At 45.9% G+C, this 18,624-nt stretch overlaps 1 protein-coding gene across 7 annotated transcripts in view; it reads left to right on the forward strand.

Annotated features, from left to right (window-relative positions):
- The window catches only part of rbfox3a (RNA binding fox-1 homolog 3a), a 292,617-nt gene that overhangs the window by 205,609 nt on the left and 68,384 nt on the right, over positions 1-18,624 (forward strand). The window lies entirely within an intron of this gene.

Here is an 18,624-nt window from a genome sequence, read left to right on the forward strand (position 1 = left end):
GCTCTTAGTTTTACAATTTGCAAGAGCAGTTTCCACCTCACCAAGGCTGCTACCCCGTGTCTCTCAGTTCTCTAACCTTGGCCTTACACTGGTCTTTAAATGATCCTGATGATCTTGCTTAAACTATGCAGTGTGATTAGCCATATTGATGTGATTGCCTCATCATGATTTGAATGCATTGCTAAGTTGCCTGTTCAGAAGTCGTGCGAGCTGCTCCTTGGCAGGACACCCTGTCTTCCTTACGTGAGCAGTACTAGGGAGTTGAATGGATAGCCAAACACAGACAGATGTCAGCTTAACTCTGAATTAGACAATTCAACTAAATGAAGCTTGGCTGACTTTTCCGAAGGTGCCTGGAAATTGTGTGTGAATGCTGGCATTTGACGCGCGCCGTGTGTATGCCTGCACAGTGTTTTGGGGTATTTTCTGTGTGTGTGTGTGTGTGTGCTTTACTACAGGCAACATGTGTGAGGACAGTCTGCTTCTTTCCTCTAGACAATGTGTTATTGCAGAGATATAAAAATGATAAGACTGTTGAGCGATAACCTGCCGTGTGCAGCTTCCAAATCGCCCCTCACTCATCACCTTAACAGCCCCTTGTCCCAGACACACCACCAGCTGTCCAGCCTCTGTGTGTGTGTGTGTGTGTGTGTGTGTGTGTGTGTGTGTGTGTGTGTGTGTGTGTGTGTGTGTGTGTGTGTGTGTGTGTGTGTGTGCGTGCGTGTGTGTGTGCGTGCACGTGCATGCATGCAAGTGCACATGCATTTGTTGGGCATTTGTGGTGCTAATGAACATTCTGTGCAAGAATTTATATACTCTGTCCATGTATGTTAATGGATATTCAGTGTGTTTACTATGTAGCTCTCAAATATTTGACATTTCACAAAAATCTGAACTATGTAGAACATTTGCTTTTTTGTTTTTTCTTTTCAGTGTTTGTTTTGTATAATGTACAAATATAATAAAAAGCACTTAGGACAAATATAATAAAAGGCACTTGCTTATAGGACTTTCACAACATAATGAAAATCATCTTGTTTCTCGAGTTAATTCTTACGTAGCACACCCGTACAGAAGACTCATTGACACACTTCACAAACCTTCCTTCACTATACTGATAGACCTGATCACCATCTGTCCATACCACATTTCTGCACACTGCACGTAAACACCATGATTCTGTTGTCCTTTCATGCTTCTCTGAGCTACTGCATGTCTCCGATGTAATTGGTTCTGTGTCTTGTAATGAAACGACCTAAACTGCAGTTGTTTCTTCAAAATAAATTTCTGAAGACAGCATTTTTCATTTTACTGCAAGTATAGCATTTTTCCTCTAAAAATGTATTTAGAATTGTATGTGCTATTAAATTCAATGTATTTATACTGATTTTGCACTGAGACACGTTTAAAGCTTAGTAATGTGGTTTATTATATTTATAACACACTTGTTTCTTGGCTTTAATAGCATTTTTCATTATCTTCATAAAGGACATTTTAGTTATTGTGGTCTGCTTTTATTATTATTATTATTATTATTATTATTATTATTATTATTATTATTATTATTATACGCTAATTTTCATTGAAACTGTTTAAGTTGAACAAAAAATGTCCATGACACATTCTGTTTATAGGGATAAATGGAGTGTCTTTTGTCTTCCTCTTTCTCACTCTCTCATTATAGACAGGGGTGTTTTTTTCAGCTCTATGACCAAAGTTGAATCAAGCTTTTGCATGTGTGTGTTTTGCATGTGGGTAGCCACAGGCTGCATGCAAGAGCACTGATATAGCACGCACACGTGTGTGTGTGTGTGTGTGTGTGTGTGTGTGTGTGTGCACGTGTGTGTGTGTGTGTGCACGTGTGTGTGTGGGTGTGTGTGTGTGTGTGTATGTGTGCGTGCATGTGCGTGTGTGCGTCTGTGTGTGTGTGTGTGTGTGCGCCTGCGTGTGCGTGTGTGTACGTCTGTGTGTGTGTGTGTGTGTGTGTGTGTGCGCACGTGTGTGTGTATGCGTGCGTGTGCGTGTGTGTGCGTCTGTGTGTGTGTGTGTGTGTGTGTGTGTGTCTCAGTGCTCTGTAGTTGCATTGCTGTCTGCATATGCTGGATAAGGAGGTTAGTGGCTGGGCCAGACACAGCTTTTGTTTCAGTTAAAGGGAAAAGTTTCAGCCTGTTTCAGTTTCTGCTTTCAGTGGATCTCTTACTCAGCCTTGGGTTCTTATTTTGTGTGTGTCTGTGTGTGTGTGTGTCTGTGTGTCTGTGTCTGTGTGTGTATGCGTGTGTGTGTGTCTGTGTGCGTGTGTGTGCGTGTGTGCGCGTGTGTGCGCGTGTGTGCGCGCGCGTGTGTGCGCGCGTGTGTGCGCGCGTGTGTGTGTGCGTGTATGCATGTGTGCGAGTCTGTAAGTGTGCGGGTGTGGGTGGGTGTGTTTGTGTGTGTGTACATGCACATGTGCACATGTTTGTTTCCTTGCAAGCATTTACACTGTCAGTACAAGCAAAACAGAGCCTCTGACAGGACATTGGCAAGAGGTCTTCTAGGTAGCCTTTAGTGTGTTTAAGCAGGTAAGAGACTACAGGGGATATAGAGAACCGCAACATACACCGCTCAGTGGTTTAAAGAAAGAAAACTCACTTCAGGGATACTGTCAAACAATACTGTCAAATGAGCATGCGATTACTATACACCTGCTCTCACCTGCTTACAGACTGAAACTGAATTCTGTCACGGAACTGTCACTCATTTCATTATTATCTTCTTTCATTTTTTATTTTGGAGCTGAACAAGAAACCTATCTGCATTTATCTTTAAATGTAGTCATAGAGGATATTTTCCCCTCTCGCTTTATTGCGGCAATGGCTGCTATTCAGCTCTTAAGTCAATACAGAGCAGGAAATCTGCTTGTGCAAGCATCTCTCCCTCCCTGGAGGACAGAAATCTTTACCCATGCTCAGGATAGTTAAACAATTCCCGCTATTGTATAATTCTCCTCTGAGCTACGTTGCTGAATATTGCAAGCTTATTCTCTGGTGAATTTGTACCATTGGCTGAAGTCTTTTGACATGTAGAACCATCAGAATGTTACATGTATAACCATCAAAAGTGTTATTTAACACCATCATAACCATTATATATATATATATATATATATATATATATATATAACACACACATATATATAGAAAGAGAGAGAGACAGACAGATAGATAGATAGATAGATAGATAGATAGATAGATAGATAGATAGATAGATAGATAGATAGATAGATAGATAGATAGATAGATGGATGGATGGATGGATGGATGGATGGATGGATGGATGGATGGATGGATAGATAGATAGATAGATAGATAGATAGATAGATAGATAGATAGATAGATAGATAGATAGATAGATAGATAGATTATGATGTGCTCAAACATTTCAGCAATTAAAAAAAGGCGGAACAGGACCTCTCTTGCAGTGGTACAGGTGGTCTCTCTCCTCTGTGACCACACTACAGAAACTGAGAAATTGAAAGGATGAGCAATTCAGCTGTGAAAACCAAAGTGAGTGCCATGAAAGAACACAGCGAGTAATGCAGCAGGACCCTACGAAAGGCTCGACAAACTAATGGTAGCGTCAGCAGGGGAAAGGAGACGAGGTCCGCCTTATGCTGAGGCACGGCCAGCGAGGCACCCAGGCAGAGGAAGGAAAGCGAGCGGAGTGGGACCGGGCTGGGCTGCTGCCGTTCCGTTCGTTGCTGCAGGGGAGAGGGGTACGCTGGCCCTTCGTCCTGAGACTCCTGTTCGCCTGCTGCTTGACGCCGTCCCCCACTAATTATCCCCAGATATGTTCAGCGCGTCTCTTTGCGTGAGTTTGCGTGCGTGTACACGTGCGTCCTTGCATATTTGAGAGAGTTTGTGCGTGTGCGTGTGTGCGTGTGTGTGTGTGTGTGTGTGTGTGTGTGCATGCTATGAGTTTTTGTTTGTTTTCGTGTGTCACAGTGTCTGTGACTAACTGAGCTCTCACTAAATTGTTAAAAAATGTCAATAAAGGATGACGTAATGCTTAGGTGTGGGAATCTAGGCCTAGTGGAAAAGGTGCAGCTGATGTTGATAACACTAATACATTAAGCAGGAACTGAATGCTTCAGATCACTTTATCCTAATTACAATTTACTAGTGCTGGTAAGTTTGCTGTTATTTATAAACTAGACTTCATGGCATTTTTTTTGCAGTTGGATTTCAGGGTTTCATTAATTGATGTGTGTGCTCTGAGTCATATAATACTTTTAATCTGCTAATTTAGTTTAAATGCAGGCTGAATCATAATTGAGTTTCTCTGGCTTGTTTTAATCTGACATGGATTAAAGCTGTACTACTTTGTACTACAAAGTGTCACTGTAAAACCGATTGCTGGAGATACTAAACACAAACATGAAAAGGATTTTTTAAAATAAAATATTATTTCATGTTCACCACACTCAAGTTCATCAAACCTTGTAGAGCAACAGGAGAAGGACGTGCAGAAGGGAAAAAAGTGTGTCTTGCGTGGTTGGCATTGTGGAGCACACACACACACATACACACACACACACACACACACTTAGGCGAGAGTTTTCCCCAGGCGAGTATTGCACTTCACTGATGCAAAGTGAACCGAGCATTTTCATATCAATACTAAATGAGAGTGCTCTCTATAGGTTTCTCTCTCTGTAATGTGATGTAGTCTAGCTCTGATTAAAGTATCGGTTCTATCAGCTTCACTAAATTATTGATTAAATCAGCAGGAAAGTGCCAGCATTTGTCTCTGTCTTCTCTTCCTCATTGTTGTGGGCAGACATGTGCTACAGTGAAAACTGCTCCGTGCATTTGCATATTTTACACAAATCATAATGTACAATTATAACTTTGCAGTCCCCAAATAGATTTGGGTTTGAGTTGGAAATCATCTAATTTGTTATAATTAAGATCTTTTATATATATATATATTTATTTATTAATTATTACGATCATCAGTCTTGACACATAGCCCTTAATCACAAAGCTATGGTCCGTTTAGTTGCTCGGAACATCTGAAGACAGTAAGAGGCTCCTCTTTTCTCTGCATGAGCTAAAACAGAGGTGTTATTGTTTAATTGGACTGTTTGCTTTTGGTATGCATTATCCTTGTCCAATATCCCTAATTTACATTCATCTAAAAAAATGCATCTAGTGTGTCACACCAGCTCTGCTGACCTTAGTAAGTGGCTGCTCTAAATTGCTCTCCTTCACTATGCCCTCTCGTTAATGATGCATTGTATTGTTATTTATTACTCCACTACATTCTCATCTGTTTTCTTACTTCCAGATATTTCATCCCTAATTGGGAGAACATGGGATATTAGTCATTTTATTTAGAACTTCTAGAGGGTCTTTTTTCCATAATTAACCAAAAGATACCCATAATTAACCAAACTTCCTACCTGGTGTACAACTAGACAGCTTAGTTATAATTTCTCATGGAAGACTTCTCAGTTTCTCAGTGATACAGAAAATCCCCACAGGTATTTAACTGCTTAAGTAACTTGGTGCCATTGTAAAAATTTTATGTAAGATTTTATGCATTATTATTAATTACTAGCAAGTACTTATTTACTATTTATGGCTACTGGCCTCTATTGCAATGTTTTATTCATAAAAATATTCTAAATGCATTCAAAATAAATTCTGAACACCTTCAAACAAATCATGACATGATATCACTACAGTAAAAGCTGTACCATCCAGTGTGTGTGTGTGTGTGTGTGTGTGTGTGTGTGTGTGTGTGTGTGTGTGTGTGTGTGTGTGTGGGTGTGATACATCACTGTAAGCCCCCAGACAGATGGATGTAAGAGTGATATTTCCCTGTGCTTGGTTGCTGAGCATCTGCCATGGCATTGATGTTCATGTGCTCTGCCGCAGTGCATCCTGGGACACCGCTGGCTCAATGCCATAGTTCACTCCAAAGGTGGGCATCATGGGAAGGCACAGGCCTCCAGGGCTCTAAGAAGGAACTGTCTCAGAAGACCCTGTAATACTTGAAAGAGTTTAAAGTGAAATGTATTAATTTAAGTGATTTAAGTGTGTGTGTGTCGGACGGGGCGGGGCGGGGGGGGGGGTAGAGAGAGAGAGAGGAAGAGAGAGCAAAAGAGAGAGAGAGTGAGAGATAGAGAGAGTGAGAGCGTTTACGTGTTTCTTATAGTATATTGCAGGAGTTTATGTCTCCTCTGTCCACCCCAGTGGGATAGAGACAGTGACCTCTACGTCTGGCCTTAGGAAGGTGGCAAAAATTATAGCAGACATAAAATGAGCGAGAGCTGCCTTCAAGTCTCAGTTGTCATCTTTAATTCATTTCTGAATTATGAGAGCTAACATATAAACGACTTTTATTTATTGCACTGTTGCATTCTATATCATAAAAGCGCTACCATTTTAGACTGTGATTAGCTTCTCAGGCAGCAGGTGATATTCTATTGAATCATATTACCAACTGGTGATGTTTAAATCACTGGTGGTTTTTAATACAAGTCATAATTTCATTAAAATTAATGTATTATCTTAATGCCTTATCTAGACTTAAGATTTTATAATATTCCCTTAAAAGTGTAATTAGCTAAATAATGGTGAGAGAACCCAGAATTGTGAAATCACAGAAGCTCTAAATTATAATGTTCGTGTTATATAACAAACAATATTCTGCAAACACTAACAGTTCTACAGTTTCACGCACACGCACACACACTCACACACGCACACACACACACGCGCACGCACACACACACGCACACACACAAACACATATGAATGGTCAGACAGACCAACACACACAGATACACACCAGCACACGCACACATAAAGATACACACTTGTCCTTTGTTACACAAGCTATCACGGCCGAGATCAATAGCGGCGCTTTCTTCCTCCACTGTCGTCACAGAGGCTCTGTGTTTTAATCCTCCTGCTCTCGCTCAGGTTGAGGGAGCAACTTTTTTTCTTTTCTTTTTTTTAATAATCCAGCTGCAGCCCCTCCCCCCACTGCCAGCACGCACCCTCTCCCCTTCTGTTGTGCCTCCAAGACAAGCTAATTAACTGTGTAAGGCGGCTTCATTTTAATACCAGAGACACAGGGCGCTTTGGTTCCTCAGTGAGTGAGCAGAAAATTGCTGTGTAAATTGGAGGCTGCTGCTCACTCGTTCTGTGCCATGCGCCCTCTTCGTGGCTGGGAATCCGGGCTTGCTAGGAATCAAGACCGCTCCCTGCGTTCGCCCTCCTCCCTAATAAGCCCACATAAGCCCCCGGAATCGCGGGACGGCTTCACCCTGAGCACCTTCTGCTGGCGGAAAGTTAGAGCAGAATTTCTAACGACGCTCTTTTGTCTCTTTCACCATCTCGGCCAGACTCGAGGCTCGATGCGTTACCGTTTCCTAGCCATGCATAATTTGTTGAGCAAGGCTCTCTTTATTGAGTGCGCCAGACCTCTCTGCATCTGTGTGCGTACCCCCCCCCCCCATGTCCAGGCTTGGGGGAAGGTGGGAAAAAGTTGAAACCGTTCCTCCATTTGTGAGTCTGCGTTCCGCTCCCTCGAGAAGAAAATCTTCTAATGATGCCGAAATGTGTGTATGGCGAAATCCAGGCGGCTTATACCACATGGCCTGACAGACGGATAAGACGTTTAACAAACTGATGTGATGTTTGAGTCTAAACAGTGTGTTTGGCCCAGCAGTGGTAAACTCGCTCCCTCACGCTCTCTCTCTCGCTCTCGCCTCCTCCCAGACTGCACTGGGATGTGTCTCTGCTGGATATCTGCTGGAGTGGAGACCTGCTTTATCTGTGTGTTTAGACAGGCTGGGGAAGAATTACAGTGACAGTGCTTAGGAAATGATAGGCTGGTAGTGAGATATTTGTGCCTCATAAATTCTCCATTCCTCAGCGCAATTTACGACAGTGGGGATGCGGGTGTGGGTGCGGGCAGGCGGGCGCGTGTGTGTATGTGTGTGCGCGTGCAAGAGACAGCTCGTGTCCTGCTGTATCTGTCTCCATCTGCTTAGCCACTTTTCCTCTGCCATAAATTAAGGGTCTATAGACAGCTCCCCCTCAAGTCTCTGCTTACATAAAAAGTCTCGCTCTCTCTCCCCCTCTCCCTCCCTCCTAATTGAAAAAGAACAATGTAGAAGTGAGGATAGGATTGACGTGGGAGCGTAGCCTGATGGCAAATGTAGCATGTTTTGCAAAGGGCATTAAAGCAGAGGTTAGCATTTTAAAGGTTAGCGTGAGACCGTGTATTTAATTAGCGTGGCTTTCCTGCTAACACGCTGCCATGTGGACAAAGAGCGACTGGAAGGGGAGGCAGGACGGCCGGGCCCGACGCCCAGTCTGCCGCTCGCAAGGTTAGCGGGGAGCTGCATCGCAACGGTGACGGCGATGCGTCTCCCGCTCGCGTAATTACCTTTGTGTTCGGCCCCCGGCGTCGCTCAGCCGTCAGCCACGTCAGCATGCCGACGCTGATGGCTGAGAAAGTGGACACTTAAAAGTGACATTGAAAATGCGCGATGGAAATTGACATGGGAGATATTTTTAGGCTGCCTGACCGCCCACCTCTGGGCTACTGTTCCTGAAGGAGTGTGTGGCCAGGCCTCTGCAAGTCCAGCTCTCCCTACTTTGAAAACAGGATCGCGTTTCGTTGGGGATTTAGTTGTGGATGTGGTTGGATGTCCTCTGTTAGCCTCTAGTAGTCTGCATAAGATTTCCCATCTATGAGTAAGTTTCACCCATTTATGTACTGCCTCCTACAGCTGTTGCTGTCACTGAATGAATGAGGCTCAGTATCCCGGAGGGTGTCGGTAATAACGTGGTGTTAGATCACAATGTACGCACACACCTGCTATACAATTAGCACTACATAAACCACTTTGCCATCAGCTTTCTAATACTAATATTTAATGCTCTCTAATTAGTCACAGTCAGAAAATAATGTATAGCGTTAATTGGAAATAGTTTGATGCAGAAGCGTCCATTAATCACTTTTTGATGTTACCGCCAATGTATTGATTTTTTTTTCTTTCACTTTTCTCCCTGTTCCTTGATAAGCAAACTTCAAAATGTTATTTTGGCTCTGGAAAAAAAAAAGCATCTGCTGACATTATTGCAGAGCGCAACGCTGAATGGATTATTAGTGTCTATTCTCCACGTGCAGAGAAATGCGCGAGTCCCAGTAGCCCTGCATACTCAATAATGACATTATCATGCATGTAATGAATAATCCAACATATGCCTCATATTAACAAATCCTTTTACTGCATATCATAGGGCAACACAGAGGCTGGCAAATGTAATGAAACGCGTGCTCAGCTTGGTCCTCCTTTGTGGCTGCAGCAAAACGATTGTTGAAATTTTGCTTTATAAAAAGGTCAGTAGCCTTTTTTACCCAGCATGCACCAGTAGCACCAGAGTCTGACTTATCAGAAATGTACAATGTTCTCCAGATATTCCATTTGGTGATCACATGTGGTCTGTCCCTGACCAGGAAGGAGAGGAGCTGCAGAGAAAGAAAGCATTGTCTCCTCTCAGTCTCTCTCTCTCCATCTCCATCCCTCTATCTCCCTCTCACTCTCTCCCTCCCTTTTTCCCACAAATGGAAGCTCTTAATTACTGCTAATTGTGGCTATTAACATGAGGACGAGGAAAAAAATTAAATAATAAAGTCAAGACAAATATTGATGTTAATTGATAGAGCCAGTCTCTAAAACCGCGACTCTGAAATCGTTTCAATAAGTTTAGATTAACCCCCATTTGCATACATTAATCGAGGATAATTGGAAATTAAGATGATTGCTGTTGAGGCTGATCACAGTGTGTGTGTGTGCGCGCACTTGTGTGTGTGTGTGTATGTGTGTGTGTGTGTGTGTGTGTGTGTGTGTGTGTGTGTGTGTGTGTGTGTGTGTAGTGTAATCTGCAGTGTAATGAAAACAGGTTGGCAGAGGGACACTCTGGGCTTTGGTACTCTGAGTGTCCTGTCGTGTGTGATTACTCTAATCAGTGGAGTAATTACAGTGCATGGAGGGACTTGCGAAACGCCAGCTCCAGGTCCCCTGCACAGGAACATGAGGAGCTCAGGTCCTGCAGCGCACCGTCCCACCCTGCTGCTCCTCGGGACGCCAGATCACCTCCTCCCTGCAGCTCTGGCCGGAGAGCTGCCTCAATGCCAGGCCATTCGTGATCTGCTTTCAGTGAATTAGTAGCTGAATTTGGGTTTGTCTGGTGATGGTTATGGTAGCATGGTGTTTAGAGGTAGATTTCTGACTGGGCCATAGGGTAGGGAGTTGAGTCAGCAGGGTTATTCTTGACAGTTGTTTGTTGAATAAAACTGCAGAAGTGTGAATGGAGTCCTTCCTATGGCATCTCAAAATTCATACTTTCCATGTCTCCCATTCATCAGAAAAAAAAAACAATGCAATCAGGCAGCGTTTGGAGATATTGAGAAGTCCTGTTCCAGGCATCCGAATCCCGTGAGATGGTTATTGAGGTGGCTGTAAGTTGATAAGAGGAATAAAGTCTGAGAGTCACAAGGCGACTCAGCACTTTTTCCTCCCTGCACTTTGCCGACCCCACTTCTTCCCTTGCACAACTTCTGACGGAGGAAAAAACCCCTGACATTGGCAGCTGCGGGAGTCCACCTATCGATTAGCTCTCTCGTTCCATCATATCTGAAACGCGTGATGGATGGGGAGTTGTTTTGATGGGGCAAAAGGGAGTCAAGCCGGGCGTGGTCTCCACCAGCTCCTCCTGCAACAGCTCGAGCGGGCTCCCTTCCGACAGTCCGCACGGGTTTGGGAGCGTGGGCGGACCTGGCCCCTCTGGCTCCGCCTGCCTGCCTTCTCTCACTGGATGCGGCGAGACACAGAGGCCTACACGCGGCACACTCTGCCTGCGCCACTGAGTTTGGGTGGGACTCACCGCAGGCCGTCCCTCCGCAGAGCCGTCTGCGCCCCGGGCTCCAGTGCTTCCCACAATCCCACAGGATCTCCCCAGATAGTGGCGCTGAGACACACAGATGCCGCGTGCCCTTTTGTCTCGCCGTTTGTTCTCGCTCCATGCCCCCCACCCTCCCCACTCTGTTACAGCTCTGAGCCCTGGCTGCTTCTTTGTTAGATATTCCTCCAATTTAATTACGAAGTCTTTGAAGTTTCCATGAATAATAGCGGAGCGCGCCCTTCCCAAGCCTTCAGCTTTTTATACAGATCAAAGATTGCTTTCACATCAGCGGGCACACACCCACCTCCCTCCGCACCCCCACCCAACCCCGACCACAAGCCGTCACAAGTGTTTGGGAGACCAGGTGCCAAGCCTGGCCTGCTCCCTGCTCCGCTACACAGAGCGCCCTGACCAGGAAGGGTTTTGAACTATGTCAAAAGCTCACCCCTGGGTTGGCACCGTTACCTGTATGCAACCTCAGATCTTCCTCACAAGCTTTGCATCTCCTCCACGAGGCCGAGTGGCAGTGACTAATCTGAACACTTTAAAGATCTTTGCCTCAGTGCGCTTAGACAAATATTGTCAACAGGTTTTGAATGTGTGCCGAGATGCAGCGACGTTTAAATGTTGTAGGAGTATCTTTTGTATTCCTTCCTAGAATCCGTGGCATTTTAAGAGTAAAATTCATTTGCTGCAAATGACAGATCTTTTTGATCACGTCGCGACGTAGCCGAGTGTGAGCCACACAACCTGCTTGTGAAATGAGGTGGAGACTGACTAGTAAAATGCATTACATGACCCTGACTGTGCTGGCATCATATTTAATCCTTTAAAAAAAATGTGCTATTGCAAACGGAGGAATCTGCTTCCTGTTAGAAGTGTTTTCTATCTTTTTAAAGATTCAAAAAGACAATCTGAGCGGGTTAAGACCTTCAGCCCGATGCCATCAGAATGCAAAGAGAGGAAGAGGCTCCATGCACCAGAGCAGTGTACTCGCGTGCACACACACACACACACACACACACACACACACACACACACAGGCAGTCTGGGGGAGTCATACTGATGCACAGGGCATGCAGCACCACTTTGGTATTTCCATTCCTCTAAATGGCTTGTCAATTACATTGGGTAAACAGAGGGAGAGTTGAGAAGTAAATCTAGCGTAGACAAATATAAAATCGCATCCCCGCAAGATTAAATGCCACCGAGCCTTGCAAAAAAAATATTTCAGTAAGACAACAGTGCCTGGGTTGAGGCGCCAGTGTGTACTGATGTGTGTGCGTTTGTGATTGTGTTTGCCCGTGTGTTTGTGTGTGTGTGTGTGTGTGCAGAGGGTTGGGGTTGGGGTGGTTGTTACGTTGAGTGAGGCCTGGTTTCACCAGCTCTGAACAAAACAAGTGGGTAAAATAATTCAATAAGATTTGCGGTATACTTTCCATGAGACAGTATTACGGAGGGCCTCTGGAGCTGAGTGAAATGAGCGTGGATGGTGCATGAGCCAGGCGGCTCCCTGCCCATGCAGTACATTACAGCATCCCAGCGTGCAGATCCATGACCCGCTCTGGGACGGGACAATCCCCTGCCCCGCAGCTGCTACTCATACTCCTCCCACCAGCAGACATCCTATAGGCTGATGGCAAATGCTGAGAGCAAAGGAAGGAGACTTGCTTAACTTGCTTAAAAGTGACTTTGTGTCTCTGACTCTTCTCACCGAAGCTAGTGAGTCCTCATATTTCCGTGATCAGCCATAATTAGTACCTACACAGAAAAACTTAAAATTGCATTAACAGTGCTGTAAGTAATGCGTGCTGTGCGCACGTTTTCCTGCATGCAGCTTGTTAGCTAATTGCAGAAACGTTTCTCGAGCCTCGGTGCAGTCTCCCCCCAAGTTGTGTGGTACAGTCCAAATGCTGTAATGCTCTCCCTAAGCCCTGCCAGACTGCACCATGCCATTTCATTAATTCCAAGCCATTAATGAAGAAAAAAGGAAATTGAAAAAGAAAATATGGCTATAAATCCCTGATGTTGTTGGCAGGTATATAATGAAGTATTTGAGTCCAATTGAATTTGCACTAATTACACTAGCCTCCAGATATTACTTCATGTGTACCAGTCGATTAATGTAACCCCGCATGTGGGAGGTGTGCTTCACAGTCTCTGAGTCAGCCTGGCTGTCACACCTTGACACGCACACTGTACACTCAGAGATAAACACACAGGCGTGCTCGCACGTACCTGCACACGCACGCAGGGGCCCCGTGCTCCGCGGGCCGCACGCTCCGTAATCTCTCTTCCACACAGGGAGGCATGCTTTGCTGAGCAGTGAGGAAGCCCCCGACTGGCCTTGATTACGCACGCGGGACTTTGGAGGGGACTAGATTCTAACTCACTTCAGGTGCGGATTCTTAGCGGGCGAGTGCTGGAGAGGAGGGTGAGGAGCTTGGAGCAGGGGCTTCACCACCAGCACACTACCTGCCAGTCAGAGTCCATTTCACAGCAGTCATTTGTGGAACAGCACCAGGAATAAGTGGATTTGCGTGTGCGAGTGGTCCGCAGGAGCTGTCTCCGCCGCCGGCGTGCCCGTCGCGTGCCCCTGTGCGCTGCCTCGCTGCCTCGCACATGCGCGGAGCAGCTTGTCCCTCACTCGGATTCTCCTCTTCAAAGGCCTGCCCAGCCAGCGTGCGCTCCAGTTCGGTGCTCCAGAACTTGGCCTCTGGGATGCGTTCGGTATGCAGCCTGCGAGCTGCGAGACACAGCAGCGGCGGGGGGGGCAGGGCCGTTCCCCCGCCTTCTCCGCACGAATGCTGCCCAGATCTCCCGCAGAACTCCCACAGAACTCCCAGCACCCGTTCCGCGCGCTCAGCCTGGGCTCGCTCTCCAATTGGGCCGGCACTTCAGACAAGGGCCCGTGCTCCATGTGGGGCAGTGAATTATGCATGGAAGATGATTGTGAGATATGCTCTTTTAAGTGGTTTCCACAGACCTCGTTAGGACGTGGTGAGTGAGCTGCTGCTAGAGATGTAGGGGCTGTCCAACAAGCCCTGACGTACTCTTCGCCATCGAGTTTGTGGACGGACTTCAGTAGCTTGAAAGTTGTTCAGCAGGTGTCAGAACAGGGAAAGGGGGTAAATAATTTTACTTAAATCACTTAAATCAAATTAATATTAATCTGAATCTCTCCGAATAGTCCTGTAAACTCTTAATTGTATGAAGCTGATAGTTCCTTAAGTGTAGAGTTTGTAAGTGGTTTTTGCAAGTGCGATCTCATCATACGTGCTTTGACTGGAGAGTAGGGTAATTTACAACTACTCTGCATGTAGTTTCACACTTAGATCTACAGTTGCTATTTTTGAGAAAGTTGAATGACAGAGCAATTAGTGGAATTTGCATTGATAGCATGTAAGGTTAGCAGTGTTGGAAAACAAATCAAATGACTTAAACTGCCAATGTTAAATGTTTGAAAGCACTTTTTATGCTAATTGCAAGTAGCTATATGCAGAAAATATGTCTGTGTGAGCTCTGCTGTTTATTTTTCTCTACAATGTGTTTCTTGCAGGTTAGCGCTGGTGTTTTTTTGTTTTGTCTCTATGAAGATAGCAGAAAGCATGTTGTGTGTGTGGGGGGGGTGTACACTGATGGACTCTGATTCGTGTGTTTTGCTGTGGCGTAGCAGCACGTGCACGAGTCTGCTGCACTCTACACATCAGTTTGTCATTAACACGGAACATATCTCGTATCGCCCTCGTTCCCCAACTCCTCTCCTCTCTCCTCACTTCTGCGTTCTTCTTGTTCCCTTTACCTTCTCATCTCTCTTCATTTGGTGAATCACACTTTCGTTCTCGCTACTCTCTCTCGCTCTCTTTCACGCTCCCTCTCCCTCCATCTAGATCTGTCCTCTCTTTCCTTCGCGAGGATCAATTTAGCCCAACACGATTCTCTGCGGCGTGCGCCTAATTCTAAGACTCACACGCAGTTCGCCATTGTGTCATAATGGGTGTGAGATTGATTTATGGCTCCTTTTCCAGCCCTCTAAACAGCTGCTGAGTGATGCCTCGTGTCATAATGGCTCCATGTAGCCGATCCTCCCTGTCTCTGCACTGCTCCTCCACACACACACACACACACACACACACACACACACACACACACACACGCGCGCACACACACACACACACGCACACGCACACACGCGCGCACACACACACACGCACACACACGCACACACACGCGCACACACACACACACACACACACACACACACACACACACACACACACAGTATTTGATGGTATTTTGCCTCACATTTATAACATGATGTGTGTGAGCAGAGCAGAGTTCTTCTTGTGGCCTCACCCCCCCCCCCCCCCATCCTCTAGCTTTCTCTTTCTTTCTCTCTTTCTCTCTCTGTCTCTCCCTCTCTCTCTCGCTCTCTCTCCTTCACTCGCTCTCCATCTCTGGTTTTTGTGGCTTCAAACAAGCCTGCATTATTAATGCGAGTTTTACTAATTCATCTGAACAGAGCAGCAAGAGGAGGAGGAGAGAGAGATGTAGAGAGAGGGAACCGGAGAGACAGAAAGAAGCGTGTGAGAGAGAGAGAGAGAGAGAGAGAGAGAGAGAGAGAGAGAGAGAGACAGAGAGAGTGTCTTGTACACCCTTGCGCTGTAAAGTTTGGTCATGGAGCGATGGAAGTTGTACCAATCCACAGCAGTGACATCCACCAAGCCAGACTCACCTCATCAATTATGAAAGTGGACGACATTTTCTGAGGCCGTTTTTGTGGTCGGGCAATGTGGACGTTCTCCTCCCTTGGACACAGTACTCGATATAGACTCCAAATCTAAATGCCAGTGATAAGGACCCTTAAAAGACCCCTAAAAGACTCTGGGAGGGTTAGTGATAGGGGGAGCTGATCATCAAGGTGATTCGAGATATGCATGGGCAGATAACTACAAGGGCTGTCTTATCCGGGTTCCTCTCCTTCACTCCCCTCTTCCGCTTCTCTCAGCTGAGAAAAGGTGAGGAGAAAGAGTGCAGCCCCAGAGACTCGCCACGTCCAAATCGGATAGGCCGTGCTGAATGTGCAGGAGCTGTCAGGTGCTATGGCTCGTAGCATGAGTTAGTGCTACTATCAGAGGCTCTGCGTGTGTGGGTGTGGGTGTGTGTGGGTGTGGGTGTGTGTGGGTGTTTGAGCAAAGGAGGGAGGGAGCCAAGAACTGGAACTGCTGCTATGACCCATAGCTGTGTTCCACCGACACCCAGCTCATACATTACTAATGCTCCGAGCAATACATGCCTCATTCATAATAGATAACCGTGCCTGCACCTGCAACGTATATCATACACAATATAAAGAGGTCAGACGTTCACTGGCTGTGGCCACGGAGGGGCTCCGGGGTGTGGGCCAGGGGCCCGCGGGTGTTGGGGGACTCTGAAGGGGAATGGAGGGGTGCTGCAGGGGTTAGTGAAAGCACTCGGACTGGGTAGGGTCTCTGCCAAAGCCAGCTATAAATCAGCCATCAGTCTCACCCAGCTACCTAAGACCCACCGCAACACAGCACACATAGCCATACCTATTCAATCCCCTCTCACCCGTCACCACCTCGCACACACACACACACACACACACACACACACACACTCATACACTCTCCCCTCTTTCCTCTCAGTTCATGTCTCACAGCCTCTTTCACTTGCAGACAATTTACGGTAATTGAGAGCGGGCGAGGCAAGCCTCACATGGCGCGGGAGAAGATTGCCTGCGCAGCGCTGTAAATTAGCTAAGCAAAAGGGGACCAGGGAATTACGTCCACTCGGCGGGAAACGAGCGTTTATCAGGTCGAAAAGCTGCGGTGCCGAGTGACGGCGGACACAGCCAGGCTGGGCTGACCAGCTGGGCAGAGAGGGGGAGAGAGAGAGGGGTGGAGAAGGGCGGAGAGAACAGGGAGGACAGGGCCATTTTGAATGGGGCCTAATGCTCCGGCCAGTCGACACGCCCGGCTCGGATGGTGCCTGGCTAACTGCGGCCAACTCCAGGGGAACAGATGCCCGTTCCCATCGCATTTTACACCAAACTCCCAGTTTTATGTTCTCGCCCCAAACTGGATCCAGATCAATTAGGCAGCGGAGCTGAGAAAAAGGGTGGCATTTGGAGCCCCACCCGTACATATGGTGGATGTGCGTGTGTTTAGCTAGCTGTGTGGATCATAGCAAGAGCGAGCCATTCCGCTTTATTCCTTCCACCTTCAGACCTTCAAACACAGGGTTTGTCTTTTTGGCTTTTATTTCCTTTTTGCATATTTCCAGTTCTTGCTATTGAAGATGAGAAAGGTTAACTAATTGATCTGAGTCCTTTAACAGAGACACAGTGTGCTGTGCTGTCTGAATGTGAGGCACCAGTTGTGTGATGCGTGATGTTTGGTTGTGTTCGCATATGTGTACGTGCGCGTGTGTGTGTGTGTGTGTGCTGAACGAACAGAGGACCCGAGCCATCTATTATTTACTGCGTTTTTATTTACCTCATCAAACAGCTGCCACCAACAATCAGATGCCAAATGAGTGGGGTTTATGGCAGACAGAGCAGAGCAGGGCTTTATCTGAGGAGTGCTTTTAACTGATGGCGCTTTAATGACACTGAGAAGGAAGCGTTGGCGTGTTTTAAACTGGAAAACCTAAATAAACTTTTTTTTTTCTTTCAAGGGGCTAATACATATAAGGTTAACCAAATAAAGAGTCCTTTGTCAGATTTTGTGATTGTTTTTTTTAATTATTATTTATAAAAACAAGCTTCAAAACTTCAAAATGAATATTTGAGCCTGCATATACAACTTTTCTTATTCTCATCCTGTGGTATTTTTAACCATTAATTTTTGATGTGTTTTTTGCTTAAGTGGTACTCTAGAAAAGCCCATTCAGAAAGATGAAAAGCTTCTATGACATGTGCTGGCTAATGACTCTCATTTAATGTTTGAAATGATTCATAACCATTTAGAATGATCTGTATAACTACCTTATAACAATCATTAAATTAATTTTAAACCTAAAAATTGTAACTGCGGCTACCTTTAACAGTCCAAAATGCCGTTCTGCCACTAACAGTCATTTTCAATGATTTTGACTAAAGGCGTCATGCTCAGTTTGTAAGTTTATTTCCTACATAGCTGTGCTTTATTTGATTCAGGCTTTGGGAGTCACCAGGATGACTTAGCACAAACCTCCTCGGGTTCAGTAAGTGTTAAGTCGTTCCATTTTAGCCTGAATGCTAATATGCTAACGCACGTTAGGGGTGCAGCAGGGTCGTACTGTGTGTCCAGCACTGCTCACACTAGGGCTTTCTCATTGGGAGTCCGCACTGCAGCCTGCTCCTGTTTGCGAAGTGTATGTGTCCATATGCTGCTTGTTTGTGTTTGTGTGTGTGTGTGTGTGTGTGTGTGTGTGTGTGTGTGTGTGTGTGTGTGTGTGTGTGTGTGTGTGTGTGTGTGTGTGTGTGTTTTCTGCTGCTGGGCTTGCAGTAAGTGTGTCACATCTGCTCCTCACTCCATTACAGAGCTGCACAGCTTTCTAATGGCTGTCCTTACACCTGTATACACACCACACTCACATACCCCTCCCAGAGCACCCTCTCTAACTGCACATTGAAAACATCACCCCACACATG

This window comes from Electrophorus electricus, chromosome 14 (genome assembly GCF_013358815.1).
Source record: "Electrophorus electricus isolate fEleEle1 chromosome 14, fEleEle1.pri, whole genome shotgun sequence".
NCBI classification, from domain to species: Eukaryota; Metazoa; Chordata; class Actinopteri; order Gymnotiformes; family Gymnotidae; genus Electrophorus; species Electrophorus electricus.